Here is a 13,459-nt window from a genome sequence, read left to right on the forward strand (position 1 = left end):
TTTACATAGTAACTTGAAAAGAATTGACATCTTTATAATATTTCCTTCCTGTCCAAAAAATAAAGAACATCTGTCCATCTATTTAGGTCTTCTTTAATGTGTTTCATCAATACAGTTGTATAATTATTTCCATATTGGTCTTGCTCATCTTTGTTAATTTATACTTAAATATTTAAGAGTTTTATTGCAATTATTCTTTGAGAGAGAGAGAGAGAGAGAAAGAGGGAGAGAGGGATGAGAAGCATCTGTTCGTGGTTGCAGTACTTTTAGTTGCTCATTGATTGCTTCTCATCTGTGCCTTGACTGGGGGACTCCAGCCAAGCTAGTGACCTCTTGCTCAAGACAGTGACCTTGGGCTCAAGCCAGCGACCATGGGATAATGTCAATGATCCTACCCTCAAACTGGTAATCTTAGGGTTTTGAACCTGGGACCTCAGCATCCCAGGTCAACACTCTATCCACTGGTTATGCTATTGCTATTTTCAATGGGATCTTTTAAAATCACTTTTTCTAATGGGCTATTCCTAAGGAACACTTTGGATTTTTGTATATTGATCTTGTATCTGGAAACCTTATTAGTTGTAGGAATGTGGCTGTATGCATCACATTAATAGATCTTTTCTTGTTCTTTCCTGCTATTCCAGGGATAACGCTACCAGGCCATAGTTAAATTCAATTTTCTAGTACTTCATGACTTTTAAGAGGTGCCTTTGTACAAAATCTGTAACCTGAGAAACTCAGTGGCTCTGCAGTGATTTTATTCGTCAGAGAGGCAAAAGGCTTATGTAAAGCAGGCTATTGTGGCCTTGAAACCTAGAACAGCCTCATCTGTTTATACTGACCCTTCTCTGCATGCTTTTGTGTGGATTACCTTCACTATTTCAGATTCTTTTTAGTTTGAGCTCCACCAAGAGCTCAATGTTAACTACCATCCAGGTTTGTGTAACTCTCCATGGTGCTTATCATAGCAAAGAGCTTCAAACTAGGAAAAAGTCGGTGTCTACTGCTGAATTAATGAGCTTCTGCTCATTAACCCGTTGTAATTTCACTTCTGTCTTGGCTTTCGGGAAGCAAAGAGCTGAGTTTTGTGCTCAATGATAGCACATTCTTTTAACTCTGTTTTTAATATTATTTTTCTATGTACTCCCCTTACTCATACAGCCTTCCCCCCATACAGCCTTTTATTACATTATTACTCTTCAATGCTATACAGTTTTAATGTTTGTATTTTGCAGTGTAAGATTTTCCCAAATTATTAGTATAGAAAATTATTTTTGATGTTTTAGTGTCAATGCCAGTGATTTTCAACCTTTCATCCCATGGTGCACATAACTATCAAAATTCTGCGACACACCAAACAATATATTTTTTGCCAATCGGACAAAAAAGAAAGGTATAATTTTGATTCATTCACACTGGACAGCTATGGTTGTGTTGGCTGTTATCATTCTTTTATTTGACAATTTAAGGGAAAAGAGGTCCACGCCCCTGACTAAATAGCCAGATATTACGTTTTAAAAACTCTTGTAGCACACTGGTTGGAAATCTCTGGTTTATGTTTATAAGTAAGACTTTTTACACCCAATACCATATTCAATGGAGTGGGGTGGTGGTGGAGGGGGATGGGGAATCCGATTTTATTTTCAATTTCTGCTAGTAAATAAAAAAGCATTTCACAGCCTTGTAAAAATAACGGTGCTTGGCATGATAATTGCACTTATTAACGTTGACTATTATATTTTATTAAGTACCAAACCGGACCGCAAATGAAGAGTGATGGGCTTTTTTATCTTAATCTAAATCTTATTTTTTAAAAATCGTTACTGGAGCTCTTTTGTTTTCTCCAGGTTTCTGAATTCCAAGAACCAACCCTCCTTCAAGGGCATCTCCCAGAGGGGAGCTCGGTTCATTAACTCAGGGGACCATACAAAACGTTTTGTTCTTTTACTCTCGGTCCTCACTCTGGCTCCCAAGGAGACAAGTTGAATGCCCACTAAGTCATGCTTTTCCATTACTCATTCCGCCTTTTTTCCCAAGGTGGCGTGTGGGAGGTGTTGTGATCGGATTCGGTAAGAATAGGCCAGGAAGCTTTCTGCGGGAGAATACACTCATCCCTTTGCGTGTTTCAGTTCCGACTGCGCAGCACTGGGCGGATTCAACGTGAGAGATGTTGCCCAAACTGACAAAGATACCCCATTCCACCGCCTCCCACATTTATCTCAGCTCCTCCGTAGGCGTTCGTCCCCGTACCCCCGACCTGCCCAGCCCCACATCGCCAAGCTTTGTCCCCTTACAAGGCGGATTATCCGGTTGGCTAGGCACAGCTGCCGCCAACTAACGCCCTTCGGGGGTCACCGCAGAGGGAACCCAAGGGGGGAGGTTTTCGCCCACCCCGCATCCCCCGCACACGAATCGGCGTCTTGGCCACCAGGGGGCGCACCGGCGTCTTCGCAGGCCCAGACCGCAGCTCTCCCTGCGATTGGCCAGCTGCTTCGAGTTCTGTGCTCCGATTGGCTCCTGTAGCGTCAGTCGCGGGCTCCGGGGCGGGCCGAGGTGACGCGCGGCGGTCGGACTCGGGGCGGTGTCCAGGTCTGGCGGCTGCGGGCGGAGCTTCGCGAGGACCGACGCGGAGCAGTTAGACGGGGGCCGTTCTGGGAGGCGCCCGCGCGAGTCCCAGCAGCTCCTCAGCCGCTGCTGGTCCGTGGTGGCGTCCCGTTCTCCCGAGCTCCCGCGCTCTCGCCCCCCGTGGCCTTCGATGCAGGACCGGGCCGCTGCGTGATGGGGCTGCGAGGAGGCGCCCTGCGGCTCGCGGCGGCCGCTGCTCGCGCTGAGGAGCGTCGGTGCTCGGCCCCCTGCTCGCCCGCTCGCCGCGGCGCCTGCTGACCCGGGCCGCCGCCCGCCCGTCGGTCCACACCCCGGCTGAGGTGAGGCGGGCCGCGGTCGCGCTGCCGCCGCCGGGTCGGGAGAGGACCCGCTCGGGGTGGGGGCGGCGGGCCGGGGTCCGGGCGGTGTCGGAGTTGAGGCAGCGTCGGCGGGGTGGGGCGGGAGCGGCGGGCGCTGCGGTCGCCGTCCCACCGGGACACCAGCCGGGGTGGGCAGCTTCGCCCTCGGAGTGCGGGACCCTCCCTGGGCCGGCAGCGAGTCCCGGCTGGGTCTCCGCAGTGCCCCGCACCCGCCCACCGATCCCTTCGAGCTGCGGGTGCCCGGCGGTCGCCAGGCCCGCCGCTGGCCGTGCGTGCCCGCGGCTCTGCGCACAGTTGCAGCTCCGTGGAGACGCCGCCGCGCCGCGCGGGAGCCACCCTCTCTCAGCTCCCGAGTCCCCTCTCCCGCATTATTCTCGGGCTTCGGCCAGGAAGGTGGCGGTGCCCTGTCGCCAGAAGCCGGCTGGGCAGGGCATCGGCGGGCCATGGGGAGCCGGTGGCGCAGGGACCGGCCCGGCAGCGAGCGCAGAGGGAGGGAGGGGCGCGCTGGATGAGGGCCAGCTGGCGGGCAGGCTGGTGTGGGCTCGGCGCTCGCAGCCCCGGATCACTCCGGCAGCCATATTGGGAGGATGAGCTGACAAATCCTTTAGGAGCCAAGTCCAGTTGCTGGAAGGCACCGAGTGAAAGCCCTGGCAGCTTTCAGGTTGGCTTAGCCATAGCAGAGGCCAAGCTGTGGGGGCTGGGAGGCGGCTCGAGCAAGCTCGCCATTGTTCGGGCAACCCCAAATGTTCGGGGTTCTCACACCAGGACTGAACTCCAAAATCACTTTTCCCCCTTGGTGCATTGCTTACTGAGCTTCCAGGGTCAAGTGCCTTGAAATACTGCGTTTCTGTAGTCATCTGCTACAGCGGTGCTGTGGACTCGGAGGCCCGATGGTGCCGCCCACAGGTACACAGCGGGTCTGAGGCTCACCAGTATGGAGGACGGAGTCGTTGCACCGGGTGGGGTGCACAGTAGCCCAGCGTGCAGTGATTAAGTAAACTGGAATATTCTGACAGTGGGAGAGGCTTGTAGCACTATTTCTGAGGACGCAGGTTGTCATCTTTGTGGCATCTGGAGGTTGCTGAAATTAGAGTGTCAACAGATCCCTTGCTCACTGCTCTAGGCAGCTGTTCTGCCGACATTGAACATGTTGCTTTGTGTCATATAGCTGGGTCTGTCTGAGCCAACTGAAGGTCGGGTGATCGGATTTGCATAGCTCTTAAGAAGTGGTATCATGGTGGATGTTTAAAGGCTGGCGTTTTGTCAGCTTAGCTTAGTCATAATAAAATCTTAGCCCGAGTTCTTTAAGAAGTGAGGTGGTGCTCTAATTAACTTGGTATGGCTGTTGGATTAGGAGGCAAGGGAAGTTGTTCATGTTCTGTTTAAGAATGGAGTGTGAAGACTGCATACATGTTGGCATGGGAAAGCAGATCTGGAAATGGTCACTAACTGAATTCAGCACCAACCTGTCAATCTGTCTTTTCCTACTTCCCAGATGTGACCAGGACCTGGAGAGTGGCATGCCCGTCTTCTTTGTGTCCTTTGCTTTCATTCAAAGTTCATTTCTTAATGAATAAATTTCTGTAATTTCTTAAGGGGAAAAGTTAAAAGGTGTTCAGACAGGGTTTTCTAAGAATGGTTATAACACTTTATTTTTTATTATTAAGCTCCCCTTTTAAAACGTGGTTGAATAAAAAATGGCTTCAACCAAAAAAAGTGGGGATTTAATTTTTGTATTACATTAATATGAGGAAAATACAGAATGTCGATGTTTTTAAACTCCATGCCCCAATATGAAATACTTTTAAGTTCAAGCCCCATACGAGAAGTAATCATTGAGTACACAACTAAGTGGAACAACTAAGTCAAACGAGTTGATGCTTCTCTCTCTCAAATCAATCAATCAATAAATAAACAAAATAGGACTTCCTCAGGGAAGTCTTCCTTTAAAAATATTTACAAGTTTAAAATTTTTTCAGTTACTTTATTAGTCAAGAAAATCTGAAAAATTGTGGTTAAATATACTTTAAGCATTTGGTAAAGACTTGATTGTGGATCTAATCTGAAGGAAAGATTTTATGAATTCATGGAGCTCTACTATGATGAATGTTTTTCCAAAATTTATCTAAGTACAACTTCTAAGGCTTAGACTTTTTCCTTTTCAACACCAGATAGCAACACCGTTTCCCTTTTTTCTCTTTCCTCTTTCCCACTTTGAATTTGTGCACGGAATAAACTCCCAAGAAGAGTGCCAATAGAGTGTCTCCACAGCCAAAACTTTTTAGCCCACTTCCCTGCTATGGTCTTGTTCTCTGTACAAAGTAGAGGACAAAAGTTGGCCCCTGCCTTATTTCTGTGAACCCCTTCCCAGGCTGCTAATCACAACAGGCCTTTTCCAGGTGTAAGCATATTCCTTTGGTCTTGTAAACTAATATGCTATAATTTCTCAAGGCTCCAGAGTGAAAGGTATAGCATGTTTACTTCATGTAGTTCTCTTTGAAAGATGGCCTTATAGGAACAGATAATAGTGAATTTCTGGAGTCCACAAAAGTATGTGAATAAATATAAGTACATTTAGAACATTTTTTCATGCAGCTCGTTAGTATAGAAGATAAATGAAACAGAGGTGACTGTCATAGGAAAAACCTGCAAAGGTGTTGGGCCTCTCACTTTTTGGTTAATGGTCCAGTGATTTGTTTATGCTCACTTTTGTGACATTCATTACTAACTAATTGAAATTGCATTTAGAGATTTAATTCTTTACCTTCAAGGAACTTACGTTTTGCCATTTGTAAATATACAGTAAGATGAGGTAACAACCTCTTGGCCGTTTTGGTTTTTTAAAATTAATTTTTGATTGTTTGATTTCAGCAAGAGAGGAAGGGAGAGGTGGAAAGGAACATCATGTTTTTCCTGTATGTACCCTGACCAGTGATTGAACTGGTAACCTCTGTACTTCTGGCTGATGCCCTAACCAACCGAGCTATCCAGCCAGGGCAGCCTCTTTGCCGTTTTAATAAAATTTAGGGTTCTGTTGCCTGTGCCATGGGCAGTTTTCATGATTTTCAGTCAGTGCCTTTCCTCTGTTTAATACTTATCTAATACTCTATTGATACCTTTAAATTTTATTTATTTATTTATTCAGAGAGAGAAAGAGAGATAGATAGAAAAGGAGAGAGATGAGAAGCATCAATTTATTGTTGCGGCACTTTAGTTGTTCATTGATTGCTTTCTCAAACATGCCTTGACCTGGGGACTACAGCTAAGCCAGCAACCTTGGATTTCAGCCGGAGATCTTTGGGCTCAAGCCAATGACCATGGGGTCATGTCTAAGATCCTATGCTGAATCCAGTGACCCTGCACTCAAGCCAGATGAGCCCGTGCTCAAGCTGGTGACCTCAGGCTTTCAAACCTGGGTCCTTGGTGTCTCAGGTTGATGCGCTATCCACTGTGCCACAGCCTGGTCAGGGTATTGGTGCCTTTTTTTTTTTTACTTATAAATTAAACTTAATGGGGTAACTGACCAATAAAAGTACATAGGTTTCAGGTAAACATTTCTATAGTTTATGAATTGTTGATTGCATTATGTGCCCATCACCTGAAGTCAAATCATTTTCTGTCACTGTATATTTGTCCCTCTTGACTACCCCCCCATTGGTACTTTTATGATTGTTTTGTGATTGTATATATGTTTTAAGCCACACAAATGATGGATTTCAAAAAAAAATTTTTTTTTAATAGGAACAGAGAGAGGGATAGATAGGGATAGACAGACAGGAACAGAGAGAGATTAGAAGCATCAATCATTAGTTTTTTTTGCGACACCTTAGTTGTTCATTGATTGCTTTCTCTTATGTGCCTTGACCATGGGCCTTCAGCAGACCGAGTAACCCCTTGCTCGAGCCAGCGACCTTGGGTCCAATCAAGCTGGTGAGCTTTTTGCTCAAGCCAGATGAGCCTGCGCTCAAGCTGGCGACTTCGAGGTCTCGAACCTGGGTCTTTCCGTATCCCAGTCCGATGCTCTATCCACTGCGCCACCACCTGGTCAGGCAAAAATATTTTTATTAATATTAGATTGTTTACGTCAAAGCATATCATTCAACTATACCATCCTCTTCCATTGCTCTATTTGATAACTTTGACGCTTGACTTGGTTCTTCTGTCCATCTGAATTTCTGACATCATCCCAGCAGATGTCAATGACTGTATAAACAATAACAACAATAATGATAAAATGGCTTACTCATATCAGACTCTTTCTGTGTGCCAGGGTCTTTTCTAAACGCTTTACACTTATTCATTAATTTTAGCCTTACAACAACCATATGAGGTAGATACTAGTCTCTCGTTTTACAGATGAAGAAACGGAAACAAACCAGGTGACTTCCTCAGGTCACTAGAAGTAGTAAGTAACCACTATGCTGAGCTACTTTGTAACTACCCTTAACCTTAAAATTGTTTGACTTCAGCTCAAGTAAACAGGTGTTTTCATTCTGTCCTAATGACTCAGTATTGTGGCTACATATTCTAACACATTATCAGATCTACTAAAGATGTACTCAGATCTACTACTCAGATCTGAAACTCTGGTAATTTATAGCTCTTACTTTCGTAGTCTCTTCCCATGCTTTCTCCCAACTCTGGTCTCCTGGACCATCAGCCTCTTCCAGATTTTACTTGTCTTCCTTTTCTATACTTTGATTCCTGGGGTGCATTGCTTCAGCTATTTCCTTGCTAGCACTTGCAATTTTTAATTATTCATTGTTGTTCTGCAAGACCCACTAGCAGTTGCCAGCCTTGCATCCTTTCTACCATTCATGCTCTCCGTTGTTCCTCTGTCGTGGAGAAATGGCACGTCGTGTTGGGATTAGTGCCACAATTAATGTGTAGTTTTAGGGCTCCCCTGAGTCTGTCTTTGGTATTTGTTAAAGCAGTTCTGCTCAGTTCCCTCCTCCGTTCTCCACAGTGGCTTTTCCTAAAATCTTGACCACTTTACTCAGGCCTCCTCACTGCCCCATTTGTGGCATAAAATCTTATAGGGGAAAAAAGGCATGAACTCCCTCAGCTCCTTCTCCCTCTACTTACAGACTTCTCTACCTTCTTCCTTGCCGTCTTTCCTCCCATGTTAGAGGAAAGGTTACCCTTCCTGACTTCAGCTAATCCCTTGGCCTGTGTCCTGGATATCACTGCCTTCTAATTTTAGGGATTTGCTGTACTGGTTACTCTTTTCCCCTCTCACTGACAGCGTCCCCACAGTTCCTTGCGTACAACAGTACCGTCCCACCGTAGGGCCTTTGCTTTGACTTTTCCCTCTGCTTGGAACACCTTTCCCCTGAAATCTGCTTGGTTAACGCCTTCACTTCCTCCAGGTCTCACAGCCTCAGTAGGCTGACCCTGACCTCATTTATACACCTGCACAGCACTCCGCCCCACCACAATCCGGGTTGCCCGGATTTTGCTGGGCCTGACCTCTCAGAATGCTTGTCACCTGACATTCCGTGTAATTGATTATTTTATCGTCTCCATTCCCCCTACTAGAATGTAAGCTACTCCAGGGCAAGGTTGTTTATCTGTTTTGTTCATTGATTTATCCTAGGCTCTTGTCACATTATAGACACCCAGTAATTAGCTGTTGATTAAGTATAGAAATATGCAGATCTTTCTTATTAAAAAAAGGGATGTGTGTGTGGGGGGAATCCCTCCTTTGTTCCTGTGTGCTCCTAATTGTCTCTCTCTGGTCCTTACAGCCAGGATTTAGAAGCAAGGATACTTGCATTTCTACTTCCTTGCCTGTTAATTGCTCCCCAAACCACCACAGACTCGCTCCACTCCACTGACCCTGCTTTTGCTGCGTTCCCAGACCTTTGCTACTGAAAACAGGGGGCACCCTTCACACCTTTGCAGCACTGAAAGTATTGCTCACTTCACTCCTCCTGGTTTGAACTTCAGACGGCTGGTGTTCTGGTGGGGCTAGTTTCAGTTTCTGCCTTGCTGGCCCACATTCAGCACAAAATTTTGTATAACTGTTTGTATTAAAGTTTTACTTTATTTGTTTTTAGGAACCAGAATTTTGAGAACATACCATATTTCCAGTGTTAAATAGAAGAATAGGCTATTACAGGAAAGGTTTCTTTATTTATAATTTATACCACTTACTGCTCCTAATAAGGATTTGAACAGCTTACCACAAATATCATATACACAATGAGGCTGTTAAAATATGGCTAAGAAATAAAAATCTATGTAACAGGAGGAAAAAGTAAATATAAGGTCTACCGGAAAGTTCTGTCCGTTTTTGGAATAAAACAAAATACAAATTTTTCTTACCATCAATAAACTTTATTAAATAATATAATTGCCATTATTATTAATGATTTCTTGCCAGCGTGAGGGCAATTTGTATATCTCATTTTTGAAAAATGTTTTATCTTTTTTTTTTTTTTTGCATTTTTTCAAAGCTGGAAACGGGGAGGCAGTCAGACAGACTCCCACATGTGCCTGACTGGGATCCACCCAGCATGCCCACCAGGGGGCGATGCTCTGCCCCTCTGGGGCGTCGCTCTGTTGCATCCAGAGCCATTCTAGCTCCGGGGCCATCTTTGCTCCAATGGAGCCTCGGCTGTGGGAGGGGAAGAGAGAGACAGAGAGGAAGGAGAGGGGGAGGGGTGGAGAAGCAGATGGGCGCTTCTCCTGTGTGCCCTGGCTGGGAATTGAAACTGGGACTCCTGCACACCAGGCCAACGCTCTACCACTGAGCCAACCGGCCAGGGCCAAATGTTTTATCTTTTGATGCGAAAAATTGAACCAGTGCTTGTTTGATATCTTCTTCATTTTTTGAATTTTTTGCCCTTCAAAAAATTTTGTAAGGACAAAAACAAGTGATAGTCGGAGGGTGCTAAGTCCGGGGAATATGGTGGATGAGACAGACATGCTTCTGTAGCATTTCTTCCTTGTTGAAATTCGTAAAAATTACAGTGGCGTAAATGAACTTTATCAGTAGCCATGAGTACACTATCGCTTCACACATAAGACTAACGTGAATCAACTTTGTTTTAATTTGCTACGTTAGTATGTATACATTAAGTGATAAAAATAGAGAGGCGCACGTGCGCCAAATAAACGTGCTTACGTGTCGAAACTTGTGATAGAAACGGACAGAACTTTCCTGTAGACCTTATACATACAAATTGCAGCAATTTGTATAATTTTGTTATTATATTTTATTTGTGAAATTTTTGGAAGTCAAGGTAAAAGGGAAAGATAAATTATACAATTTCATTCTGGTAACAGAAAGCCTGGCCCTGGCTGGTAAGCTCATTCAGTTAAGGGTGTCATCCGAAACAGTAAGGTTGCGGGTTCGATTCCCGGTCAGGGCACACATTTTTGGAAAGCAACCAAAAAATACTCTTTCTTCCTCTCTTTGTCTTTCTAAAAATCAATAAAAGTTAAGCCTTGAGGAGTCCAGAGGTTGCTGGTTGGATTCACCAGTTAGGGCACATATAGGAGCAGCACAGGAGTAGCCCAATGTTCCTATTTCTCTCTCCCTGCCTCTCTATCACCCCCCTCAAAAAAAAACAAAACACGAAAAAGAAAGCTTAGCTGTTTGTCAAGAGAAACTTTTTCTGGCAATAAATTCTAGAGACATTATAAAAGAGAAGTGTTGTAGACACTTTGATACAAGGATACATATACTGAGTGTTTCCAACAGGTGTTTAAGTAAAAAGAAGAAATGTTCTTTAAAGACCTTTTTATAAAAAAATAAAAAGTAATCCACCTGTCTCCCAAACTGGGAATACAACATTAAGATATAACTGAAGTCTGTCCTGTGGAGAATATGACTAATGTGGTTTAGGTATGTAACTTTATATAAAAATAAATCTGAGGATCTCAGCAGAAAACTTATTTAATCCTGGTGAAAGCCTAGAGTACTTCTATTCTATGCTGTCACCTAAATGAAAACATCCCTATTAATCTTGGGGTACCGGTTTATAAGTGGCAGGATTGACACAATGTTGACGCATAGAAAGGTCTGACCTGTATACTTGCCCAGATAGATAGTTGTAGTCAGGGGCAGATTTCAGCAAGAATCTTGACTTATCCCAAATTTTAGTTCATTTTAGCCTACAGTAGATGTTGTCATCCACTTTGACAATAGAAAAACTTCAGTCTCCAAGGGGGCTAAACTCGTTCAGAATTCCCAGCGGATCTGCCAAAATTATAAGATGTGGTTTCAGATATTAGAACAAATTAACTAACCGAACTTTGAGAGAAAAGAAAAAATGAAAAATATCATTCTCATTTAGAGTAGTTTATTAAGCCATCGGAGCTATTGTTTTTTGTTTTGTTTTTTTTTGTATTTTTCTGAAGCTGGAAACGGGGAGAGACAGTCAGACAGACTCCCGCATACACCCGACTGGGATCCACCCAGCACGCCCACCAGGGGGCGATGCTCTGCTCCCTCTGGGGCGTGCTCTGCCGTGAGCAGAGCCACTCTAGCGCCTGGGGCAGAGGCCAAGGAGCCATCCCCAGCGCCCAGGCCATCTTTGCTCCAATGGAGCCTTGGCTGTGGGAGGGGAAGAGAGAGACAGAGAGGAAGGAGGAGGGGGTGGAGAAGCAAATGGGCGCTTCTCCTATGTGCCCTGGCCGGGAATTGAACCCAGGTCCCCCGCACGCCAGGCCGACGCTCTACCGCTGAGCCAACTGGCCAGGGCCGTTTTTTTTTGTGTGTTTTTTTTTTTACAGAGACAGAGAGAGAGTCAGAGAGAGAGATAGGGACAGACAGACAGGAACGAAGAGAGATGAGAAGCATCAATCATCAGTTTTTTGTTGCGACACCTTAGTTGTTCATTGATTGCTTTCTCATATGTGCCTTGACCGTGGGCCTTCAGCAGACCAAGTAACCCCTTGCTCGAGCCAGCGACCTTGGGTCGAAGCTGGTGAGCTTTGCTCAAACCAGATGAACCTGCGCTCAAGCTGGCAACCTCAGGATCTCAAACCTGGGTCCTCTGCATCCCAGTCTGATGCTCTATCCACTGCACCACTGCTTGGTCAGGCACTATTGTTTTCTTGATGCAGTGCACCTTTTGGTTTATGAGAATGAAATTATGTCATCAGTGAAAAGGAGAATTCTTGATTTCTTAATTGGAGTGGGAGGAGGACAAGTATCTAATAAATCCAAAAATTGTATCAGGTTATTTCACAAGGTAATTAAAGAATCAAGTTGGGGGACCCTGACTGAATGAGTTTAGCCCCCTTTGAGATTGAGGATCTGATTTGTCAGGAGACTCTTCCTATGCTGTCTGATTCTTGGCAGTGGATGAGAATGCAGAAAGCTTTTCTCACATGTGATCCAATTCCAGCTTTCACAGCTTGGCTGATTCTTATCTATAGAGTCAAAAGCCAAGAATAGACAGATAATTCATATACAAAAATAAATTCTTACATTTTGAGGGCTTTTTTTTTTATCACTATAGTCATGGTCAGTGACAGAGTCTTGGGTCCTAAAACCTGCTTTGTCCTCATGGAAAGTATTAGACAAAGCAGTGCAAAACTTATAATAACAAGGAAATTTTCATAGCATCTCAAAATGGCCTCACTAGCTAATGATATTTCCTTTTGAGTTCTTATTCTTTAACTTATAATTCGTTCTTTAAAATGTAATTCAGCCTGACCGGTGCTGATGCAGTGGATGAAATGTCAACCTGGAACGTTGAGGTCTCCTCTTCGAAACCCTGAGGTCACTGGCTCTGAGTGGGGAATTGTCCAAATGATCCCAGAGCTCACTAGATTGAGCCCAGAGGTCGCTGGCATGAAAAGCCTAAGGGCACTGGTTTGAGAAAAGGGACACTGGCTTGGTCCCCCTCAAGGAATATATGAAAGCAACTATGAGTTGATGCTTCTTACCCACTCTCTCTTTCTGTCCTGTCTCTCCCTCTCTCAAAAAAAATTGAAATGTAATTCAGTAGGAAAGATTATCTTTTAAATAGGCTTCTTGCTGATATTATAAATTTGCTGCTGTTTAGCAAATTGTGTGAATATTGATTTCAAAAGACTGTTGGTTAAATTTTATTTTCACTTGTGTACTGAATAAAGTATCAGTGTATGAGAGTTAAATGAACTAATGACTGTATCATAGGGCAGAAAGCAAAAAATAGAGAAATGAGGTACTGTTCTGAGGGAGAAAAAAGGTAGGACTTTTGACTCAGAAAGGGGGACATTAAGGAATGCATGAATTAATGTCTCCTGATTCATGGTGACATTTGATCTTGTCCTCAAAAGATACGGACTTATACATACTAAGTTAAGAAGGGAGATTGGATGTCCAGGAATTTCATGTTTGGTATAGTAAGAGGATGCTTGGTGGAGAAGAAGGCTCAAGTTGGGCAGTGAAAACAGACTGGAAAGGAGGTTGAATTGTGGAGGCCCTTGAAGTTTTGGTTTATGTTCTGAGGCTGTGGAAATCAGTTGCAAGTTTTATTTTTTTTATTTTTCTGAAG

General features: G+C 44.4%; 1 protein-coding gene across 28 annotated transcripts in view; it reads left to right on the top strand.

Moving 5' to 3' along the window:
• Nucleotides 1-1,776: 1,776 nt before the first annotated feature.
• Nucleotides 1,777-13,459, top strand: part of KIF1B (kinesin family member 1B) — a 150,801-nt gene continuing 139,118 nt past the window's right edge. For 3 of the 28 annotated variants that reach the window (XM_066375007.1, XM_066375012.1, XM_066375011.1), the window contains exon 1: nucleotides 1,803-2,924. The gene's annotated coding sequence lies outside the window, so the exon portion shown is untranslated. Of the gene's footprint in view, nucleotides 2,925-13,459 lie in introns of all 28 variants that reach the window. The other 25 variants (XM_066375020.1, XM_066375023.1, XM_066375025.1 and 22 more) reach the window with 20 other exon arrangements.

This window comes from Saccopteryx leptura, chromosome 3, assembly GCF_036850995.1.
Source record: "Saccopteryx leptura isolate mSacLep1 chromosome 3, mSacLep1_pri_phased_curated, whole genome shotgun sequence".
Lineage (NCBI taxonomy): Eukaryota > Metazoa > Chordata > Mammalia > Chiroptera > Emballonuridae > Saccopteryx > Saccopteryx leptura.